Source organism: Pseudophryne corroboree, chromosome 8 (genome assembly GCF_028390025.1).
Source record: "Pseudophryne corroboree isolate aPseCor3 chromosome 8, aPseCor3.hap2, whole genome shotgun sequence".
Taxonomy (NCBI): domain Eukaryota; kingdom Metazoa; phylum Chordata; class Amphibia; order Anura; family Myobatrachidae; genus Pseudophryne; species Pseudophryne corroboree.
This window is the reverse complement of record NC_086451.1, coordinates 179072704-179091235: the sequence shown is the minus strand read 5'-3', so window position 1 is coordinate 179091235 and position 18532 is coordinate 179072704. Positions and strand designations below refer to the sequence as shown.

Genomic DNA, 18532 nt, shown 5'->3' with positions numbered 1-18532 from the left:
GTATATACAATTATGGACGGGCTGCCGAGTGCCGACACAGAGGTAGCCACAGCCGTGAACTACCGCACTGTACTGTGTCTGCTGCTAATATATAGACTGGTTGATAAAGAGATAGTATACTCATAACTAGTATGTATGTATAAAGAAAGAAAAAAAAACCACGGTTAGGTGGTATATACAATTATGGACGGGCTGCCGAGTGCCGACACAGAGGTAGCCACAGCCGTGAACTACCGCACTGTACTGTGTCTGCTGCTAATATATAGACTGGTTGATAAAGAGATAGTATACTCGTAACTAGTATGTATGTATAAAGAAAGAAAAAAAAACCACGGTTAGGTGGTATATACAATTATGGACGGGCTGCCGAGTGCCGACACAGAGGTAGCCACAGCCGTGAACTACCGCACTGTACTGTGTCTGCTGCTAATATATAGACTGGTTGATAAAGAGATAGTATACTCGTAACTAGTATGTATGTATAAAGAAAGAAAAAAAAACCACGGTTAGGTGGTATATACAATTATGGACGGGCTGCCGAGTGCCGACACAGAGGTAGCCACAGCCGTGAACTACCGCACTGTACTGTGTCTGCTGCTAATATATAGACTGGTTGATAAAGAGATAGTATACTCGTAACTAGTATGTATGTATAAAGAAAGAAAAAAAAAACACGGTTAGGTGGTATATACAATTATGGACGGGCTGCCGAGTGCCGACACAGAGGTAGCCACAGCCGTGAACTACCGCACTGTACTGTGTCTGCTGCTAATATATAGACTGGTTGATAAAGAGATAGTATACTCGTAACTAGTATGTATGTATAAAGAAAGAAAAAAAAACCACGGTTAGGTGGTATATACAATTATGGACGGGCTGCCGAGTGCCGACACAGAGGTAGCCACAGCCGTGAACTACCGCACTGTACTGTGTCTGCTGCTAATATAGACTGGTTGATAAAGAGATAGTATACTCGTAACTAGTATGTATGTATAAAGAAAGAAAAAAAAACCACGGTTAGGTGGTATATACAATTATGGACGGGCTGCCGAGTGCCGACACAGAGGTAGCCACAGCCGTGAACTACCGCACTGTACTGTGTCTGCTGCTAATATATAGACTGGTTGATAAAGAGATAGTATACTCGTAACTAGTATGTATGTATAAAGAAAGAAAAAAAACCCACGGTTAGGTGGTATATACAATTATGGACGGGCTGCCGAGTGCCGACACAGAGGTAGCCACAGCCGTGAACTACCGCACTGTACTGTGTCTGCTGCTAATATAGACTGGTTGATAAAGAGATAGTATACTCGTAACTAGTATGTGTGTATAAAGAAAGAAAAAAAAACCACGGTTAGGTGGTATATACAATTATGGACGGGCTGCCGAGTGCCGACACAGAGGTAGCCACAGCCGTGAACTACCGCACTGTACTGTGTCTGCTGCTAATATATAGACTGGTTGATAAAGAGATAGTATACTCGTAACTAGTATGTATGTATAAAGAAAGAAAAAAAAACCACGGTTAGGTGGTATATACAATTATGGACGGGCTGCCGAGTGCCGACACAGAGGTAGCCACAGCCGTGAACTACCGCACTGTACTGTGTCTGCTGCTAATATAGACTGGTTGATAAAGAGATAGTATACTCGTAACTAGTATGTATGTATAAAGAAAGAAAAAAAAAACACGGTTAGGTGGTATATACAATTATGGACGGGCTGCCGAGTGCCGACACAGAGGTAGCCACAGCCGTGAACTACCGCACTGTACTGTGTCTGCTGCTAATATATAGACTGGTTGATAAAGAGATAGTATACTCGTAACTAGTATGTATGTATAAAGAAAGAAAAAAAAAACACGGTTAGGTGGTATATACAATTATGGACGGGCTGCCGAGTGCCGACACAGAGGTAGCCACAGCCGTGAACTACCGCACTGTACTGTGTCTGCTGCTAATATAGACTGGTTGATAAAGAGATAGTATACTCGTAACTAGTATGTATGTATAAAGAAAGAAAAAAAAAACACGGTTAGGTGGTATATACAATTATGGACGGGCTGCCGAGTGCCGACACAGAGGTAGCCACAGCCGTGAACTACCGCACTGTACTGTGTCTGCTGCTAATATATAGACTGGTTGATAAAGAGATAGTATACTCGTAACTAGTATGTATGTATAAAGAAAGAAAAAAAAACCACGGTTAGGTGGTATATACAATTCTTGACGGGCTGCCGAGTGCCGACACAGAGGTAGCCACAGCCGTGAACTACCGCACTGTACTGTGTCTGCTGCTAATATAGACTGGTTGATAAAGAGATAGTATACTACTAATATTATATATACTGGTGGTCAGGTCACTGGTCACTAGTCACACTGGCAGTGGCACTCCTGCAGCAAAAGTGTGCACTGTTTAATTTTAATATAATATTATGTACTCCTGGCTCCTGCTATAACCTATAACTGGCACTGCAGTAGTGCTCCCCAGTCTCCCCCACAATTATAAGCTGTGTGAGCTGAGCAGTCAGACAGATATATAATATATATAGATGATGCAGCACACTGGCCTGAGCCTGAGCAGTGCACACAGATATGGTATGTGACTGACTGAGTCACTGTGTGTATCGCTTTTTTCAGGCAGAGAACGGATATATTAAATAAACTGCACTGTGTGTCTGGTGGTCACTCACTATATAATATATTATGTACTCCTGGCTCCTGCTATAACCTATAACTGGCACTGCAGTAGTGCTCCCCAGTCTCCCCCACAATTATAAGCTGTGTGAGCTGAGCAGTCAGACAGATATATATAATATTATATATAGATAATAGATGATGCAGCACACTGGCCTGAGCCTGAGCAGTGCACACAGATATGGTATGTGACTGAGTCACTGTGTGCTGTGTATCGCTTTTTTCAGGCAGAGAACGGATTATAAAGTAAACTGCACTGTCCTCACTAGTAAACTCTCTCCACTCAGTCTCTACACTTCTACAGTAACAGTACTCCTCCTAGTCAGCTCCAGTAAATCTCTCTCAGTCTCTTATAATCTAAATGGAGAGGACGCCAGCCACGTCCTCTCCCTATCAATCTCAATGCACGTGTGAAAATGGCGGCGACGCGCGGCTCCTTATATAGAATCCGGGTCTCGCGATAGAATCCGAGCCTCGCGAGAATCCGACAGCGTCATGATGACGTTCGGGCGCGCTCGGGTTAACCGAGCAAGGCGGGAAGATCCGAGTCGCTCGGACCCGTGAAAAAAAACATGAAGTTCTGGCGGGTTCGGATTCAGAGAAACCGAACCCGCTCATCTCTACCTACAATATCCCTGTAACTGTTATGATTACAGTATTTCACTAAATAATTTAATTTGCTGAACCTTCTGTAAAAAGAAATATTAAGATGCTGTAATTCCCAGATGCAGCAAATTTGTTAGCTAGTGGGCAAAACCATGTGCACTGCAGGGATGGGGGGGGGGGGGCAGATATAACATTTGCAGAGAGATTTAGGTGGGTTATATTGTTTGTGTGCAGGGTAAATACTGGCTGTTTTGTTTTTACACTGCAATTTAGATTTCAGTTTGAACACACCGCACCAAAATCTAACTCTCTCTGCACATATTATACACCCCCCCCCCCCCCTGCAGTGTACATGGTTTTAGCTAATAAATTTGCTGCTGTGATCAGATCTGAGTTAAGCCCTATGTATTTGGCACTGGCAAAGGGTTAGAGGCCTTGCTGTAGAGCTCACACCTTTCTTATCATGCATTGTAATATTTCCTATGTCCTGATGTTGTGCTCTCTGCTCCATCCAAGTAAACAGCAATGTAGCGTGGCTATCAAAGAGCGTGAAGATTGCAGATTTCCTGGGATTAATGCTAAAGAATGCTATTATAGAGGCTGCTGCTTTAATTCAAGTGTCACTGGGGTTAAATGGTGTTTTTACCTTAAAAACACAGGTAGAGTATACAGTACAGTGGTAGAGTGGGAGCATGTAGTGCTATTGATTACAGATTTGATGGAGCTTAAACATGGATAAGGTCCATATCTATAAGAGTTTATCTTGTGTATCCTTTATTCTTAGTCATGGTCAGATAAGATTAGAAAATACAATTTAAGTGGAAATTTCCTGTTAGCTGTTTTAGCTAAATTGCACCAGTTAAAAAAAAAAAAAAAAACTAAGCTGCTGTAATTCCTGGATGTTTCCTTACTGCATCAACAGGAAGTGACAAGAAACAATGTAATGTGGAACCGTACAGCAGAAGGGATTGCGGCTACCCCACAATAAGTGCAGCGGAATGTAAGAAGAGGAATTGTTGCTTTGACTGCAGCATTCCCAGGGTTAACTGGTGTTTCTTCAAGTCACAAGGTATGGAGCTGCTGTATAGTTACTCGCAAGTCAGTAGTTGTATGATGCTCACACCTGTTAAGCTGGATACACACAGAATGCCCTACACAGGGGGTGAAATGAGCGCCCCCCACCCCCCGTACGCTCAGTACACATCACTCCCCAAAATTGGGCCGTGAATACGGACCTTTAAACTGGATCTACACTTAGATTATCTGTCCAATTTTTTTTTTCTAGTTGAAACAAAATTATGCTAATATGTGGCAGCAAATGACAATTGACCATTTGCTCACAAACACTGGAAAACATCCAAAAATGGTCAATTAGATAAATTGGTTAAATCCATTTCATTTAGCTAATTTATCCAAACTACCTTTATTGTATCTTTGTGGGTGAATGATGTTTGGGTCAGTGTTGAGGGTGGTGGAGGAGATGGGTAATAGGCACAGCAGGGTGTGGACAGTCAAATAGTGTGCTTAGAGGTTCAGAGTCATTGTATGAGACTCTGGCAACAGTGACTTGATGAGTCTGGTGTTCATAGGGTGGGACGCACTAACCTTTTTATGCTATTGAAATAGTTCTCCTCCTGACCGACGCAGTTCCTTGCTCCGAGGTTGGTGTATTGTCCTGTTGCAGCGCCTCTCCACTGTGGTCACAGTGAGCTGTGTGGTGTTGCTGGCGCATGCCAATCTCCCCCCAACCTCCCTCTGGCATTTCAGACCTACGTACGCATGATGGGATCTTGTATGATATGCGCGTGTGCTGTAGAGATGAAAGTGGCGGTGAGGAGGCAGATCGTGAGATGGGGAAACTTTGTGGACTGTTAGCGAAGGGGAGCACTGGGCAATCTGAGTTGCAAAGAGGGCAGCAGAAGAGGTTATTGCATGTGCACTGGTGACAGGTCCATCCTTGGTGGCTAGCCTCAGTGGTAAAGGGGTACATGAGCTAGTGTCCCTTGGTCAGCCATGTACCATGGCCACCTCCCTACCTCCTATATATTCTCCCTAATCTGTCACTTTGTTACGGTCTGCTTCTGGCACTGGTGTATCGTCCTGCAGATGCCGTCTCCGCCCATTGCTGTGACTTCCCCCAGAGTTAGCCACACAGAGTGACAGATCTAGGAAAATATATAGGAGATCATTACTTTCACTTGCAGCCTACCTTATTTTTTGCAGCCTAGCATGCTCCTGACCCCTTCTCTCACTAATACTTATACAACATTCATGAACTCATCTTAAGGTTTCTTTATTATTCAGTCACACTGTCTTGGATCCAAACCATTTCCTGTGGCATTGCAGTCAAACAATTGAGCTATTTACCCTTGCATAGAAAGGTATAATCTAAGCTAGAGAATTCTATTTGGAGCTCACCTTGTACTTTGTGAAGAAATAATCAGCATTGTGGCTGAGCAGATATATGGAGTGTGTGGCTGCACACTGCATTGATCTGCTGAGTTGCAATGCTAATAGATAACCGGATTTCTATTCCAATCAGCCAGTGTTGGAGAGAAGGTCTGCCAGATTACATAATGCATACCAGAGCCATAACTAGACTTTTTAGTGCCCTGTGACAGAGAATTATATGCCCCCCCCCCCCCACTATTTTTGCAATATGGACAAAAGGCGCATGCCTCGTGGGGAAGGGGCATAACAAGATTGGTCTCAGAGAAAGCACATGAAATATGAAGATATATCTAGTATACTTGACACTCAATGGTTTGTGGTATTGCCGGGGGGCCCTCCTTAAATGCATATACAGTCACACATGGCTTGCTTGTGCAAATGGCATATCACCAGTTCCAAGGTAATACTTTATACAGCTGGTTGAGATCCTGGTCGGTGGATATGGATTCCAAGAAAACCCTGGAGGTGCTTCCTTTCAAGGGAGACACTCTCTTTGGAGAAGACCTCAATAAGATTGTAGCTGATCTGGCTACTGCTAAAACAACTTGCCTACCTAGTATGACTCCTACCACGCAGAAGGCTAAAAGTACTTTCCCTTGGCCCTTTTTTGTCAATTACCATTTTAATAATAGGGTAAAGAAAATTAAGTGGATTTTTGAAAGAAAACAATACTGTCAATATACTATTAAAACAAATTAAAATGGTAAAAGTTATTGTACTGTAAGTAAAAATAAAAGAGCCAACATATCAATCCCAGTTTTGGATTACTTTAATTAACAAAAAATCTTGCCCTGGATTAACAAAATCCTTTCCTCATACTGTCAGTCTCCTCTGGGCACAGTTTCTCTAACTGTGGCATAGAGGCGCATAGAGGGAGGAGCCAGTGCACACCCAGAACTAAAGTCTTTCTTAAAGTGCCCATGTCTCCTGCGGAGCCCGTCTATCCCCATGGTCCTTTCGGAGTCCCCAACACCCTCTACGGACTACGAGAAAAAGATTTACCGGTAGGTTTAAAATCTTATTTTCTACTTTATTCTTTTCTATCCTAGTTTATTACGACCAACTCTCATCCAAGGAGTTTGATATTCTACTACCTGCATGCAATTTAAATTGCTTAAATTGTTTATATGGTTGATTTGTCCTTCACAACCCATAATCTGCAACTTGGATGTACTTGTGTCATTGAAAATCTTATAATAAAAATGTTTATATATTGAAAAAAAAAGTTATAAGACATATGCATTCAATATTTGAAGAAACAAAATAAAATAAAGCTATGTATTGGGTTTCACTAACAAGCACATTGGAAGACTTGACTACTGTTAAAAGACATGCATTACATGGTATAGAGCCACAAACCACAATGTAGTAAAATAAAAACAAACTTACATGTGCTAGAGCTAGGGAGGGTCGCTGCTCGGGCAGCCCCCTGTCAAGTGAAGGAGATCCAACTGAGGCAGCACAAGGGAACTCTCGAAAGAAGAACAAGGCTAGAGGAAGATCTGAGACAAAGAAATCTGACTTTTACCAGAGCTGTCCAGAGGAAAGCACAAACACAGCCCCCCACTACCACAAATAATGCAGTCGAGTTTCCCACATTTGTGGAAATCACAGGGGTCAGCATACCCAGAATGCAATGAATGAACCTCACCCTGGGAGAACAATCTTCATGACCATGGTATCTCCTATGCAAAATAAGTATGATTTGGGATAGGGCTGGGGAGGGCCGCTGCTCATGCACATCTCTGTCAAGTAAAGGAGATTCAACTGAGGCAGCACAAGGGAACTCTCATCTGGGGACAACAACTGCAGGGAGAACACATATTTTCAGATGAACATGGGAGGGCAGAAGGCTACCTAATACTGAAGCACCCCCCAAACAACAAACAAAATGCAACAACTAGTGCAAGCATTCCTGGGGGAAGGCCTGCAGCAGATGGATTTGCATATGGTGATGTCATCCAAGCAGTGGGTCAAAGTTGGCTTCAACCCTCGTCTGCATATGAAAAGAGAAAAGGGGCGTGCAGGGCATGGCAGCCTTTTGCGGCGCTTGGATGACCCCTAGCTCGCATTAAACACCTCCACCCTCCTTCGGTGTGGGGCTCATGTTGGCTATGCCCCAGCCCCTGAAGCATTCAAGCTGATTTCTTGCAGCAGCTGGGCACTGTAACAGCTCCAGAGCTGCTCTGTAAGGCAAATAAAAGGGTGTGGGACCTGCAGCACTACCTGTAGTTCGCATTGTGCGTTGGAAGGCAAAAAGTAAGCAGACGGGAGAAGTCAGGATAGTGCGCAAGGGCATAGAAGGGAGGGGCTCAAGAAAAGAGAAGTGGAAACAGACAGCAAACTAGGCTGGAGAGAGACCTGAGACAAAGAGATCTGAATTATACGAGAGCCGACCAGGGGAACACAAATTATGCAGTCAAGTTTCCCACATTTGGGGAAATCGCAGGAGCAGCACACCCAGAGTGCAATGGGTGAGCCTTGCCCTGGGAGAAGCACCTTCATGATCATAGTATCTCACCTGGCAGGTAAGTAGGAGTTGGGCTAGAGCTGGGGAGGGTCGCTGCTCGGGCACCCCCTTCTCAAGTGAAGGAGATCCAACTGAGGCAGCACAAGGAAACTCTCGAAAGAAGAACAAGGCTAGAGGAAGATCTGAGACAAAGAAATCTGACTTTTACCAGAGCTGACCAGAGGAAAGCACAAACACAGTCACTCACTACCACAAATAATGCAGTCAAGTTTCCCACATTTGGGGAAATCACAGGGGTCAGCATACCCAGAATGCAATGAATGAACCTCACCCTGGGAGAACAATCTTCATGACCATGGTATCTCCTATGCAAAATAAGTATGATTTGGGATAGGGCTGGGGAGGGCCGCTGCTCAGGCACATCTCTGTCAAGTAAAGGAGATTCAACTGAGGCAGCACAAGGGAACTCTCATCTGGGGACAACAACTGCAGGGAGAACACATATTTTCAGATGAACATGGGAGGGCAGAAGGCTGCCTAATACTGAAGCACCCCCAAACAACAAACCAAATGCAACAACTAGTACAAGCATTCCTGGGGGAAGGTCTGCAGAAGACGGATTTGCATACGGTGATGTCATCCAAGCAGTGGGCCAAAGTTGGCTGGAACCCTCATCTGCATATGAAAAGAAAAAAGGGATGTGCAGGGCATGGCGGCCTTTTGCGGCGCTTGGATGACCCCTAGTTCGCATTAAATACCCCCACCCTCCTTCTGTGTGGGGCTCATGTTGGCCATGCCCCAGCCCCTGAAGCATTCAAGCTGATTTCTTGCAGCAGCTGGGCACTGTAACAGCTCCAGAGCTGCTCTGTAAGGCAAGTAAAAGGGTGTGGGCCCTGCTGCACTACCTGTAGTTTGCATTGTGCATTGTAAGGCACAAAGTAAGCAGACGGGAGGAGAAGTCAGGATAGTGCACAAGGGTATAGAAGGGAGGGGCTCAAGAAAAAAGAAGTGGAAACAGACAGTAAACTAGGCTGGAGAGAGACCTGAGACAAAGAGATCTGAATTATATGAGAGCCGACCAGGGGAAACACAAATTACGCAGTCAAGTTTCCCACATTTGGGGAAATCACAGGGGCAGCACACCCAGAGTGCAATGGGTGATCCTTGCCCAGGGAGAAGCAACTTCATGATCATAGTATCTCACCTGGCAGGTAAGTAGGAGTTGGGCTAGAGCTGGGGAGGGTCGCTGCTCGGGCACCCCCCTGTCAAGTGAAGGAGATCCAACTGAGGCAGCACAAGGGAACTCTCGAAAGAAGAACAAGGCTAGAGGAAAATTTGAGACAAAGAAATCTGACTTTTACAAGAGCTGACCAGAGGAAAGCACTACCACAAATAATGCAGTCGAGTTTCCCACATTTAGGGAAATCACAGGGGTCAGCATACCCAGAATGCAATGAATGAACCTCACCCTGAGAGAACAATCTTCATGACCATGGTATCGCCTATGCACAATAAGTATGATTTGGGATAGGGCTGGGGAGGGCCGCTGCTCAGGCACATCTCTGTCAAGTAAAGGAGATTCAACTGAGGCAGCACAAGGGAACTCTCATCTGGGGACAACAACTGCAGGGAGAACACATATTTTCAGATGAACATGGGAGGGCAGAAGGCTGCTTAATACTGAAGCACCCCCAAACAACAAACCAAATGCAAAAACTAGTGCAAGCATTCCTGGGGGAAGGCCTGCAGCAGATGGATTTGCATATGGTGATGTCATCCAAGCAGTGGGTCAAAGTTGGCTTCAACCCTCGTCTGCATATGAAAAGATAAAATTGGCATGCAGGGCATGGCGGCCTTTTGCAGTGCTTGGATGACCCCTAGTTCGCATTAAACACCTCCACCCTCCTTCGGTGTGGGGCTCATGATGGCTATGCCCCAGCCCCTGAAGCATTCAAGCTGATTTCTTGCAGCAGCTGGGCACTGTAACAGCTCCAGAGCTGCTCTGTAAAGCATGTAAAAGGGTGTGGGCCCTGCAGCACTACCTGTAGTTTGCATTGTGCGTTGGAAGGCACAAAGTAAGCAGACAGGAGAGGTCAGAATAGTGCGCAAGGGCATAGAAGTGAGCGGCTCAAGAAAAGAGAAGTGGAAACAGACAGCAAACTAGGCTGGAGAGAGACCTGAGACAAAGAGACCTGAATTATACGAGAGCCGACCAGGGGAAACACAAAATATGCAGTCAAGTTTCCCACATTTGGGGAAATCACAGGGGCAGCACACCCAGAGTGCAATGGGTGAGCCTTGCCCTGGGAGAAGCACCTACATGATCATAGTATCTCACCTGGCAGGTAAGTAGGAGTTGGGCTAGAGCTGGGGAGGGTCGCAGCTCGGGCACCCCCCTGTCAAGTGAAGGAGATCCAACTGAGGCAGCACAAGGGAACTCTCGAAAGAAGAACAAGGCTAGAGGAAGATCTGAGACAAAGAAATCTGACTTTTACCAGAGCTGACCAGAGGAAAGCACAAACACAGTCCCCCACTACCACAAATAATGCAGTCAAGTTTCCCACATTTGGGGAAATCACAGGGGTCAGCATACCCAGAATGCAATGAATGAACCTCAACCTGGGAGAACAATCTTCATGACCATGGTATCTCCTATGCAAAATAAGTATGATTTGGGATAGAGCTGGGGAGGGCCGCTGCTCAGGCACATCTCTGTCAAGTAAAGGAGATTCAACTGAGGCAGCACAAGGGAACTCTCATCTGGGGACAACAACTGCAGGGAGAACACATATTTTCAGATGAACATGGGAGGGCAGAAGGCTGCCTAATACTGAAGCACCCCCAAACAACAAACCAAATGCAACAACTAGTGCAAGCATTCCTGGGGGAAGGCCTGCAGCAGATGGATTTGCATATGGTGATGTCATCCAAGCAGTGGGTCAAAGTTGGCTTCAACCCTCGTCTGCATATGAAAAGAAAAAAGGGATGTGCAGGGCATGGCGGCCTTTTGCGGCGCTTGGATGACCCCTAATTCACATTAAACACCTCCACCCTCCTTCGGTGTGGGGCTCATGTTGGCTATGCCCCAGCCCCTGAAGCATTCAAGCTGATTTCTTGCAGCAGCTGGGCACTGTAACAGCTCCAGAGCTGCTCTGTAAAGCATGTAAAAGGGCGTGGGCCCTGCAGCACTACCTGTAGTTTGCATTGTGCGGTGGAAGGCACAAAGTAAGCAGACGGGAGAAGTCAGGATAGTGCGCAAGGGCATAGAAGGGAGCGGCTCAAGAAAAGAGAAGTGGAAACAGACAGCAAACTAGGCTGGAGAGAGACCTGAGACAAAGAGATCTGAATTATACGAGAGCCGACCAGGGGAAACACAAATTATGCAGTCAAGTTTCCCACATTTGGGGAAATCGCAAGAGCAGCACACCCAGAGTGCAATGGGTGAGCCTTGCCCTGGGAGAAGCACCTTCATGATCATAGTATCTCACCTGGCAGGTAAGTAGGAGTTGGGCTAGAGCTGGGTAGGGTCGCTGCTCGGGCACTTCCCTGTCAAGTGAAGGAGATCCAACTGAGTCAGCACAAGAGAACTCTCGAAAGAAGAACAAAGCTAGAGGAAGATCTGAGACAAATAAATCTGACTTTTACCAGAGCTGACCAGAGGAAAGCACAAACACAGTCCCCCACTACCACAAATAATGAAGTCGAGTTTCCCACATTTGGGGAAATCACAGGGGTCAGCATACCCAGAATGCAATGAATGAACCTCACCCTGGGATAACAGTCTTCATTACCATGATATCTCCTATGCAAAATAAGTATGATTTGGGATAGGGCTGGGGAGGGCCGCTGCTCAGGCACATCTCTGTCAAGTTAAGGAGATTCAACTGAGGCAGCACAAGGGAACTCTCATCTGGGGACAACAACTGCAGGGAGAACACATATTTTCAGATGAACATGGGAGGGCAGAAGGCTGCCTAATACTGAAGCACCCCCAAACAACAAACCAAATGCAACAACTAGTACAAGCATTCCTGGGGGAAGGTCTGCAGAAGACGGATTTGCATACAGTGATGTCATCCAAGCAGTGGGCCAAAGTTGGCTGGAACCCTCATCTGCATATGAAAAGAGAAAAGGGGTATGCAGGGAATGGCGGCCTTTTGCGGCGCTTGGATGACCCTTAGTTCGCATTAAACACCCCCACCCTCCTTCGGTGTGGGGCTCATGTTGGCAATGCCCCAGCCCCTGAAGCATTCAAGCTGATTTCTTGCAGCAGCTTGGCACTGTAACAGCTCCAGAGCTGCTCTGTAATGCAAGTAAAAGTTTGTGGGCCCTGCAGCACTACCTGTAGTTTGCATTGTGCATTGGAAGGCACAAAGTAAGCAGACAGGAGGATAAATCAGGATAGTGCACAAGGGTATAGAAGGGAGGGGCTCAAAAAAAAAGAAGTGGAAACAGACTGCAAACTAGGCTGGAGAGAGACCTGAGACAAAGAGATCTGAATTATATGAAAGCCGACCAGTGGAAACACAAATTATGCAGTCAAGTTTCCCACATTTGGGGAAATCACAGGGGCAGCACACCCAGAGTGCAATGGGTGAGCCTTGCCCTGGGAGAAGCACCTTCATGATCATAGTATCTCACCTGGCAGGTAAGTAGGAGTTGGGCTAGAGCTGGGGAGGGTCGCTGCTTGGGCACCCCCCTGTCAAGTGAAGGAGATCCAACTGAGGCAGCACAAGGGAACTCTCGAAAGAAGAACAAGGCTAGAGGAAGATCTGAGACAAAGAAATCTGACTTTTACCAGAGCTGACCAGAGGAAAGCACAAACACAGTCCCCCACTACCACAAATAATGCAGTCAAGTTTCCCACATTTGGGGAAATCACAGGGGTCAGCATACCCAGAATGCAATGAATGAACCTCACCCTGGGAGAACAATCTTCATGACCATGGTATCTCCTATGCAAAATAAGTATGATTTGGGATAGGGCTGGGGAGGGCCGCTGCTCAGGCACATCTCTGTCAAGTTAAGAAGATTCAACTGAGGCAGCACAAGGGAACTCTCATCTGGGGACAACAACTGCAGGGAGAACACATATTTTCAGATGAACATGGGAGGGCAGAAGGCTGTCTAATACTGAAGCACCCCCAAACAACAAACCAAATGCAACAACTAGTGCAAGCATTCCTGGGGGAAGGCCTGCAGCAGATGGATTTGCATATGGTGATGTCATCCAAGCAGTGGGTCAAAGTTGGCTTCAACCCTCGTCTGCATATGAAAAGAGAAAAGGGGCGTGCAGGGCATGGCGGCCTTTTGCGGCGCTTGGATGACCCCTAGTTCGCATTAAACACCTCCACCCTCCTTCGGTGTGGGGCTCATGTTGGCTATGCCCCAGCCCCTGAAGCATTCAAGCTGATTTCTTGCAGAAGCTGGGCACTGTAACAGCTCCAGAGCTGCTCTGTATGGCAAGTAAAAGGGTGTGGGCCCTGCAGCACTACCTGTAGTTCGCATTGTGCGTTGGAAGGCACAAAGTAAGCAGATGGGAGAAGTCAGGATAGTGCGCAAGGGCATAGAAGGGAGCGGCTCAAGAAAAGAGAAGTGGAAACAGACAGCAAACTAGGCTGGAGAGCTCTTCTGTCTATATTTTGCAAACCTGCTCTTGTCCTCTCCAGCTGCTCCATGTAGATTTGACGTCTGGAAAGGTGCATAACCCACTGACAAGCAGGCACACTCCTGCATGAGTTTTCTCTCTCACTAGCTGGATGATACACAATCATTTGCATGTGCTCCACCTCTGACACACCACCCACCCAACCACCCAGTGACCAGAGCCACCCACAAGCCAACTGGCTCCGTGATTTAATTTGCACAGTGTAGTCATCCAGGCAGCATGTCCTTCTCAATGGAAGGATCTCTGGTTCCATGGAATCTTCCACATTGGAATGCTGCGGAATAAAAAGGATTTAAATATTCAGCTTGCTAGCATTCAATGTACCTGCGGCTTGGCTTTAGCACATGGGTCTTCATCCTGTGGCCCTCCAGCTGCTGTGAAACTACACATCCCAGCATGCCCTGCCACAGTTTTGCTATTAAGGTATGCTAAAACTGAGGCAGGGCATGCTGGGATGTGTAGTTCCACAGCAGCTGGAGGGTCGCAGGTTGAAGACCCATGTTCTAGCATGCCTGTTCTATGATGCATGTACCGTGATGTCACAATCAGCTTGGAATGGGGTGTCTAGCAGGCATTTGCTGACAGCCACTTGAGGGAGACACACATCAGGAGATGCAGCATATCGGAGGTCTTCGATGCCTTTCCAGCAAATGCACACAACCTGCTGCTGGTCTGGACACAAAACAATGCCCACAATCGAAGTCCCAAAATGCCCAACTACAGGATTCATGTAAGTAGTGAATTTAGGAATGAATTTAGAAGTAGGAAATTAAGTTAGTTCACAAGTACATTCAAATTCAGATCTAAAGTCTAGGTAGGCCTCACGTCCTGGCAGCCCCCAGCACTTAAAAATGCCTTGATTAGAGGTAGAGAATTAAATGTAGATAAAAAGTAGACACAAAATAAGACTCCACAGAGCAGTTATCAGGTGTCTTTATCAATTGTTGCATTTAAAAAATCAAGCAATTAGGGAACACAATGTTGCAACAATGTAACCCTATTTGCAAAATAGTACTAAATAAGTTTGTCGATGTAAGACATTTGCAAAGGCGCATCCAAAACACGCTGGAAAATGCAACTGAATCTGTTTTTGGAGGCTAGAATAGGAAATGTGCATCGGTCCTACAAGTACTGAAAGCTCTTCTACCATCTCCCTTTGTACATTCAAATTCAGATCTAAAGTCTAGGTAGGCCTCACGTCCTGGCAGCCCCCAGCATTTAAAAATGCCTTGATTAGAGGTAGAGAATTAAATGTAGATAAGAAGTAGACACAAAATAAGACTCCACAGAGCAGTTATCAGGTGTCTTTATCAATTGTTGCATTTAAAAATCAAGCAATTAGGGAACACAATGTTGCAACAATGTAACCCTATTTGCAAAATAGTACTAAATAAGTTTGTCGATGTAAGACATTTGCAAAGGCGCATCCAAAACACGCTGGAAAATGCAACTGAATCTGTTTTTGGAGGCTAGAATAGGAAATGAGCATTGGTCCTACAAGTACTGAAAGCTCTTCTCCCATCTCCCTTTTCTGAAAAGCCATTTAATATATGGTTCCCAGATAGGGGACATATCAGATATTGCCTTTCAAAAGCAGCAAATATCATACCACTTCTATTGCCATCAAAGATAAACATTGATTGTTTTCAGATATTGGATTGAAAAAGCAGTCTTTATTGACATAAAGAAGCAAAAAAACATACATAAACATTACACACATAAGTACCGTGTTGCAGCACAGCCAAAACACAATACAAATGCTGTCGGTATAGTACAGTTCAAGAACTACAGCACAGGCCAGCCTACACTATAAATCATGAACTGCACTATACATTTAAACAATACAATAATACAACAGTTAATAAGGCTATGGGTGTGGAGTGTAAGAGGGTGAAGGAATCACAAGCCCGAAGCTTTATTGAAAGACAGACACATATAAAGGGAGGATTAATAAATACAAAGATATCCTTTACTATAGAATGTAGTCCAATCCGGTCTTTCAACTCTTCCACAACTGAAAAACGGATAGTGTTCCCAAGCCTTCCATCCTGGAATATCTTCAGTCTCTCGCCAATGAAGAAAACAATCCCTCCAGAAGACTCTTCAACCACGATACAAGATCACAGCCAAAAGGGCGAGAAGCAACTACACTTGCGTTTAACCAAAATGGCTAAAACTTAGTGAAGGAAAGTGCAGTGCACCAAAACATAAGCTGACACAATCATGGAGAATGCGCCAGCATATATGCTCTTCTATCTATATTTTGCAAACCTGCTCTTGTCCCCTCCAGCTGCTCCATGTAGATTTGACGCCTGGCAAGGTGCATAACCCACTGACAAGCAGGCACACTCCTGCATGAGTTTTCACTCTCACTAGCTGGATGATACACATTCATTTGCATGTGCTCCACCTCCGACACACCGCCCACCCAACCACCCAGTCACCAGAGCCACCCACAAGCCAACTGCCTCCGTGATTTAATTTGCACAGTGCAGTCATCCAGGCAGCATGTCCTTCTCAATGGAATAATCTCTGGTTCCATGGAATCTTCCGCATTGGAATGCTGCGGAACAAAAATGATTTAAACATTCAGCTTGCTAGCATTCAATGTACCTGCGGCTTGGCTCTAGCACATGGGTCTTCATCCTGTGGCCCTCCAGCTGCTGTGAAACTACACATCCCAGCATGCCCTGCCACAGTTTTGCTATTAAGGTATGCTAAAACTGAGGCAGGGCATGCTGGTATATGTAGTTCCACAGCAGCTGGAGGGTCGCAGGTTGAAGACCCATATTCTAGCATGCCTGTTCTATGATGCATGTTCCGTGATGTCACAATCAGCTTGGAATGGGGTGTCTAGCATGCATTTGCTGACAGCCACTTGAGGGAGACACACATCAGGAGATGCAGCATATCGGAGGTCTTCGATGCCTTTCCAGCAAAATGCACACCACCAGCTGCTGGTCTGGACACAAAACAATGCCCACAATTGAAGGCTCAAAATGCCCAACTACAGGATTAATATAAGTAGTGAATTTAGGAATGAATTTAGAAGTAGGAAATTAAGTTAGTTCACAAGTACATTCAAATTCAGATCTAAAGTCTAAGTAGGCCTCACGTCCTGGCAGCCCCCAGCATTTAAAAATGCCTTGATTAGAGGTAGGGAATTAAATGTAGATAAGAAGTAGACACAAAATAAGACTCCACAGAGCAATTATCAGGTGTCTTTATCAATTGTTGCATTTAAAAAAATCAAGCAATTAGGGAACACAATGTTGCGACAATGTAACCCTATTTGCAAAATAGTACTAAATAAGTTTGTCGATGTAAGACATTTGCAAAGGCGCAAACAAAACACGCTGGAAAATGCAACTGAATCTGTTTTTGGAGGTTAGAATAGATGCAGGATCAAGTAGCTCAATGGGTAGGGTATTTGATTAGAATTCAACAGGTTATAGGTTTGAATCCTGGGTATGATAGTTTGAGGTGTTATTTAATAAAGTATGTTTATATATTAGTCACACATGGTTTACTTGTACAAATGGCATGTCACCAGTTAGTGCTGACTGCTGATATGCCATTTGCACAAACACGCCATGTGTGACTATATATGCATTTAAGGAGGGCACCCCGGCAATACCACAAACCATTGAGTGTCAAGTATACTAGATATATCTTCATATCTCATGTGCTTTCTCTGAGACCAATCTTGTTATGCCCCTTCCCCACAAGGCATGCGCCTTTTGTCCATATTGCAAAAATGGGGAGGAGGAGGGGGGGGGGGGGGGGGCATATAATTATCTGTCACAGGGCACCAAAAAGTCTAGTTATGGCTCTGGTATGCATTATGCATTCTGGCAGACCATATCTCCAACACTGGCTGGTTGGAATAGAAATCCGGTTATCTATGTGAGCAAATGACCATCAACGATTTACTCTCAAGCACTAGAAAATGGACAAAAATGGTCCCCTAAACAAATTGGTTAAATTTTGGGTTTAACCAATTTGTGTAATGACCATTTTTGACCACTTTTCTAGTGTTTGGGAGCAAATGGTTAATTGACATTTGCTCCTATACATTACCAGATTTTCATTCCATCCATCCAGACTGGATAGATAGCCTGACAGATAATTGTGTAGTGTACGCCCAGGATAACTGTCAGTTGTGCTTTCTTTTATGACGGCACATAAATGGGTGGGCAGATCCAGAGCAAGCACTGCCCACTCATGCATAGTTGTCAACTGATGTGAAGTTCCAGTGGGCAATCTCAGTTATAAAGAAAAGTATCTGGAAATTGTCCCTAGTTTAAAAAAAAAATTAAAAAAAATTGATCAACTCCATTTATTTAGTATGATATCCCAGGTGATAGGATGCCGGCAGTTAGAACAACATACTTTATTAAATAACACATCTCAAACTACCATACCCAGGATTCAAACCTATAACCTGTTGAATTCTAATCAAACACCCTACCTATTGAGCTATTTGATCCTGCATAAAAATTGTGAACATTATATGAAGCTATTGGTACTTTGAAAAAAAAAGTATCAGCATTACAACGCAGCAGATCCATGCAGTTTGCAGCCACACACTACATGTATCTGCTCAGCCACAATGCTGATTATTTCTTCACAAAGTAC

General features: G+C 45.0%; 9 non-coding genes and 2 pseudogenes across 9 annotated transcripts; all 11 read right to left on the bottom strand.

The window, feature by feature from the left end:
• Positions 1-7294: 7294 nt before the first annotated feature.
• On the bottom strand, positions 7295-7458 carry LOC134950910 (U1 spliceosomal RNA). Its single transcript, XR_010183745.1, has one exon. It is a non-coding gene; the product is annotated as a U1 spliceosomal RNA (small nuclear RNA).
• A 673-nt stretch (positions 7459-8131) lies between these two features.
• Positions 8132-8292, bottom strand: LOC134952123 (U1 spliceosomal RNA). Its single transcript, XR_010184727.1, has one exon. It is a non-coding gene; the product is annotated as a U1 spliceosomal RNA (small nuclear RNA).
• Positions 8293-8444: 152 nt separating this feature from the next.
• On the bottom strand, positions 8445-8608 carry LOC134951417 (U1 spliceosomal RNA). The gene has a single exon (XR_010184162.1). It is a non-coding gene; the product is annotated as a U1 spliceosomal RNA (small nuclear RNA).
• Positions 8609-9303: 695 nt separating this feature from the next.
• On the bottom strand, positions 9304-9445 carry LOC134953351 (U1 spliceosomal RNA; annotated as a pseudogene).
• A 145-nt stretch (positions 9446-9590) lies between these two features.
• Positions 9591-9745, bottom strand: LOC134953155 (U1 spliceosomal RNA; annotated as a pseudogene).
• Positions 9746-10416: 671 nt separating this feature from the next.
• On the bottom strand, positions 10417-10579 carry LOC134952625 (U1 spliceosomal RNA). Its single transcript, XR_010185110.1, has one exon. It is a non-coding gene; the product is annotated as a U1 spliceosomal RNA (small nuclear RNA).
• Positions 10580-10731: 152 nt separating this feature from the next.
• On the bottom strand, positions 10732-10895 carry LOC134951111 (U1 spliceosomal RNA). The gene has a single exon (XR_010183910.1). It is a non-coding gene; the product is annotated as a U1 spliceosomal RNA (small nuclear RNA).
• A 671-nt stretch (positions 10896-11566) lies between these two features.
• On the bottom strand, positions 11567-11729 carry LOC134952302 (U1 spliceosomal RNA). The gene has a single exon (XR_010184858.1). It is a non-coding gene; the product is annotated as a U1 spliceosomal RNA (small nuclear RNA).
• A 152-nt stretch (positions 11730-11881) lies between these two features.
• LOC134951905 (U1 spliceosomal RNA) lies at positions 11882-12045 on the bottom strand. The gene has a single exon (XR_010184558.1). It is a non-coding gene; the product is annotated as a U1 spliceosomal RNA (small nuclear RNA).
• Positions 12046-12719: 674 nt separating this feature from the next.
• Positions 12720-12882, bottom strand: LOC134952251 (U1 spliceosomal RNA). Its single transcript, XR_010184816.1, has one exon. It is a non-coding gene; the product is annotated as a U1 spliceosomal RNA (small nuclear RNA).
• Positions 12883-13034: 152 nt separating this feature from the next.
• On the bottom strand, positions 13035-13198 carry LOC134950583 (U1 spliceosomal RNA). The gene has a single exon (XR_010183478.1). It is a non-coding gene; the product is annotated as a U1 spliceosomal RNA (small nuclear RNA).
• Between the last annotated feature and the right edge of the window lie 5334 nt (positions 13199-18532).